This window comes from Alligator sinensis, unplaced genomic scaffold, assembly GCF_000455745.1.
Source record: "Alligator sinensis unplaced genomic scaffold, ASM45574v1 scaffold1307_1, whole genome shotgun sequence".
Classification (NCBI taxonomy): Eukaryota; Metazoa; Chordata; order Crocodylia; family Alligatoridae; genus Alligator; species Alligator sinensis.
In genome coordinates this window covers 9,538-13,958 of record NW_005843052.1, presented here as the reverse complement: position 1 = coordinate 13,958, position 4,421 = coordinate 9,538, and the positions used below count along the sequence as shown (strand labels likewise).

The 4,421-nt window shown below is 59.3% G+C and overlaps 1 pseudogene; it reads right to left on the bottom strand.

Annotated features, from left to right (window-relative positions):
• Window positions 1-363: 363 nt before the first annotated feature.
• On the bottom strand, window positions 364-4,415 carry LOC102382445 (annotated as a pseudogene).
• Between the last annotated feature and the right edge of the window lie 6 nt (window positions 4,416-4,421).

The window sequence follows — 4,421 nt, the reverse complement described above, 5'->3', positions numbered from 1 at the left end:
CACAACAGACGCCGGGATGGTCTGACTATGTCCCGATGCCTCAGAGGAAAGCGAAAAACCCCAGGAACTCGGTTCCATAAATGAAGGGGGGAAAAATTCCTTCCTGGCCCCAAACGGCGACCAGCCAAAGCCCTGAGGCAGGGGTCACAAAATGCCATCTACACAACAAGAGTGTCCTGCACTTGGCAACCTGGGCACTACAAACTCGTGGTGCCTGGTCTTTCCCCAGCCCTTTGCAGGGCCGGGCTGGAAGAAGATGTTCAAGTTCTTCACCACGAGGGTTTCTCAGGCTGCTTCTCTTGCAGAGGCTGACTTGGCTGTGGAGGACAGCTCGGGACTTGTCAGTCGGTGACATGTGTGGTGACTTCGGCGCTGTTGCAGCTTTTCTATGTAGCCCTCAGGCTCCCGGTGAGGTTGGGGAGGTCGTCTTCATTCAGGGAGGGGCTGTCAGGGTGGAGGTGGTCTGCAGGTGTTGCTACGCAGTGTAAAAAAAAGCAGCACAAGATCAGATTTGTGCATTGGGATCGTGATACAAGGCTGTGATGTGAGGAAGTGGGGAGTGGGAGCTTTCCTGGGACTCAAAGGTCTGAATGTCTGAATGAGGGAAAACACAATAGACCGTGCTTAGCCTCCTGCTTGGAAGAAGCTGAATGTCTTTAGGCATCACTGCCCAGCCACGTTCAAGATTAGGTAGATGCTCTGAATGGACAACCCCAGCCCCAGAAAGGCCATGGCTGAGAGAGCTACAAGCAAGGGAAAGCAGGTCTCCGACTGTGTGAGCCACAGCAGCATTTAACAGGAGGCAGAGGGTCCCGCTGTCCTGGGGTGGCTCAGCCACTTGGGAGAGCTCCCGGGGCTCCTTCATGAAAGATGGCAACACCCTGAAGGCCCACCCATGCCGCCCGGGGCAGAGGGGAGGTTTCCCCAGGGGCAGCAGGGCATGAGGAAAGGCTCCTGCCAGTGAGAGGAAAGAAAGGAAAGACCTGTGGAGGACGGATGCTAGGACAGGACTCTAGGGCAGAGGGGAGAATTGCCCACACGTGCCAGAGAGCAGGTTTGTGTTAGTGCCAAGAGCCTCCCCGTCCCTTCCCACTGATCCCTGCTCCCCAGGGGCAGAGGGGACAGGACAGTACCTGCAGGAGCAAGTGTGGGCGGCTGGAGAGAGGCGAGGGCGCTGGAGGAGGTGACCAGCAGGCTGTGCCCTTGCAGGTCTTGAGGCAGCTCCTTCAGGCAGGTGATAATGAAGAGCTTGTTCACAACCCGAATGGGGATTTCTTTCTCCTGTAGGGGCACAAGAGCCTGTCAGAAGCCTCTGCTGCCCCAAGGAAGGACAGGAGATGTGGGGAGGGGTCATGTGGCAGGGACTGGTCTGAAACCAATGGGTTTTGGCAACAGCCCAGAGAAATGGGGGCAGGTTCCCAGAGGAGAAGACAGGTGCTGGCAGGCCGGGGCAATGGGGTATAGCGGCAGTGACTTTCTCCAAGGCACTTGGCAGGCCTCCCGTTTTCCTAGAGCCCAGTTTGCTCAGAAGGCAGGGGAGATTGCCACCTTACAGACAGGGGCAGGTCACTAATTGAGTTAGTCTGTGAGGTGCAAATGGACCCCGCCATGAGCCACAGCTCAGACTCCAGTGTGCAGTGACCTCCCTCTGCTCTGTGTTGTCCCCACACAACAGGTCGTGATGGGACGACAGCGACTTGACGTGGCAGAGGCAAGGGGCCCCGAGCTCATTCTCCTCCCTCCCCTTACTCCCCAACGTGGTTGCTGACCTTGTGCCCCATCAAGCGGCCGGCTTCCCCCAGGATGGCATACAGAAAGATTAGCCCAGCTTGGCTGATGTGCATCGGTCCATTGTGAACTGCATGAAGGGCCCTTTGCAGGAAAGCTCTCCTTTGCTCCTCCAGCAAGATCTTTCTCAGCCCCTGAAACAAGAGCACGCAAGGTTTGGCACATCCCACAGACAGGCTCCATCTCTGGGGCTGGCACCACATCGCCCTGGACACTTGCAAGGCTCTAACCCACTGCAGGAAGACCCCTGCCAGCTGGAGACAAGCACCAGGCCTTTATCCGCACCTCTTCATCACACCATCCTCACCTCTCCCACTCTCGCCAGGTCCCTGTACTTCTGGACCTGGCTCTGATCATTCTGGCGCTTGCACCGCAGCTCCCCTGCCCCTCGCATGTCTTGGCCTAGGACAAGTGGAGACACATGGCTCTGAGCTGCCATCCGAGCTTTGGTGCTCAATGTCTTCCCAATGGGGCTCTGGCTGCTCTTATGGCACCGTGAAGGGCAGGGCCCCAGCAGGGAGGTCATCGTTCTGCAGGAGCGAGCCAATGCGGACCATACATCCTGGGATGAGTCTGGACTGGGGGTCTTGGGATGGTCTTCCTGGTTTCCCAATGGGACACCCAGGACTGGTGCATTAGCACAGGCTGCAGGGCCAGAGCTGGGCGCTGAGGTGAAGAGGCCCAAATCATTAACGCTGACACCCTGAGTTGTTCCCAGGTCAGGAATGGACAGATGGAGACAAAGCGTCTGGCCCCGCACCTGGGACCAGGCTTTTGGAGGGAAATTGTTGGCATCAGAGCCTTGTACTCCAGCCGGGTCTCCTTACCCCTCTGATGAAGGAGGATTTCAGCAAGCAGATACATGCATGCCCTGGCCTTGCAGCTGATGGTCTCCTCCGGGTGAGGTTTCCCTGTCCCCAACCTCCGGTATGTCAGGGGAGGCCTAAGCAGGGGGAGAGGATCAGGCAGTTCATGCATGTCCCACCTTCCTTCCCCAATACATCCCCAGGCACAGTTCTCTCTCTCCGCCTCTCCGCATTACCCAGCAGGAGGGCAGGGAGGCAGAGACCACAGTGCCAGAGCATGACACCCCTCTCTTGCCATGGGAACCTGCAGCCCAGGGACTTGCTCAGGGCCCCAGGATCACTCCCCATGCCTCATGCTCCAGGGCTAGTAGGCCCCATGTCCAGGGCTGACCATGCCTAGAGCAGGCCATGGAAAAGAGACCCATAAAGAGCCAGGGGCACCACTGAGGCCCTGCAGTGAAGCTCCTTGTCCAGCTCTGACCCCACTTTCCCAGGAGGGCCCTGGCAAAGGGAGGGGACCGGGATGCTGGGGTGGGGGCTCACTGACCTCAAATAGTGGGAGGAGCTGCACAGCAAAGGCAATGGCGCCGGTCATGATCTTCATGCCCAGTGCACGGTGCTGGGCATCCGGTGCCTCAATCCATGATGTAAAGTGCTGTGGGAGGAAGATGTTAAGATCAATGGGCATGAGCCCTGCCTAACCCAGCAGCCTTGGCATCCTCCTCAGGACCTGAATTTCAAGCTTGGGCTTGACCATCTTCCTTATGCTTTGAGAGAGGCTTTCTGCAGTGCGCATGGCAGGAGCTGTCCTGGCCCGAGCCCAGCCCCTCTGCATGGTGCTCACCTCCCAGATGGAGTAGAGCTTGCCCAGGCTGGGGGCGCTGGACAAGACGCAGCACAGCAGGCCCTCCAGGTACTCCTCCTACAGCCGCTGCATGACCTGGAAGGGGAGGCAGACCCGAGGGTCAGTGCTACGGAGCCTGGGGCCTCTCCTGCCAGGGGGTGGCTTGTGGGACATGGCAGTGGCAGGGGGACATACCTGGTTGCGATGGGTTTCACGCCTTATGGCCAGGAAGCTCTTCTCCACAGCGGCCCGCAGGAGGCGCGACTCCAGCGCTGGCTCCAGGCTGAGCTTCGGGTCGCTGTGAGGAGAGAGGAGCCTGCGTCAGCTTGAGCTATGCGGGGCGGCGGTGGCACTGGGGTGGGCAGGAAACAGCTTGGAAAGCTGGGCTGAGCAGCGGGGATCCCCCTGGCCCATGCCAGAGCGAGGACAGTTGGGCACAGGTCCCCGTACCTGAGGCAGCAGATGGCGTCTATGCTGTACGCAAGGATGTGTTTTCGGTTGGCCTCTACTGAGATGGTCTCCATCAGGTCCTGTGAGCCCCAAAGGGGACGGGGACGTAAGGATCAGCCACATCCCCCATGGGAGACCACCCAGTGCTGCAGGCGCAGGCAGCAGGATCCCAACCAGCCCCCTCCCACCCACCCAGCTGGGCTGGCCCTCTGCCTCCCACGGCCTTGCAAGCATGGCACTCAAACCTCTCCTGATCCCACCCTCACCTGCCCTCCAGATGCAGGATTGCCCAACGCTCAACATCCAGGTCAGGAATCGACCACTATCTCCCTCATCTATTACCTCCACGTAATGCCCAGGCCCAGGCGCGCCTGCCCTTCTCCCTCTCATCCTGCCCCACCTCTCTCCTCCTTCCTGGTCTCACAAGACCCTATTTCCATTCCTTCCCTCTCCCCACACCATCCCGTGCTGCTCACCACGATCCGCTCCAGCACGGCCGCTTTCAGGCCCTCCAGCTCCACAGCCCCCTCTCT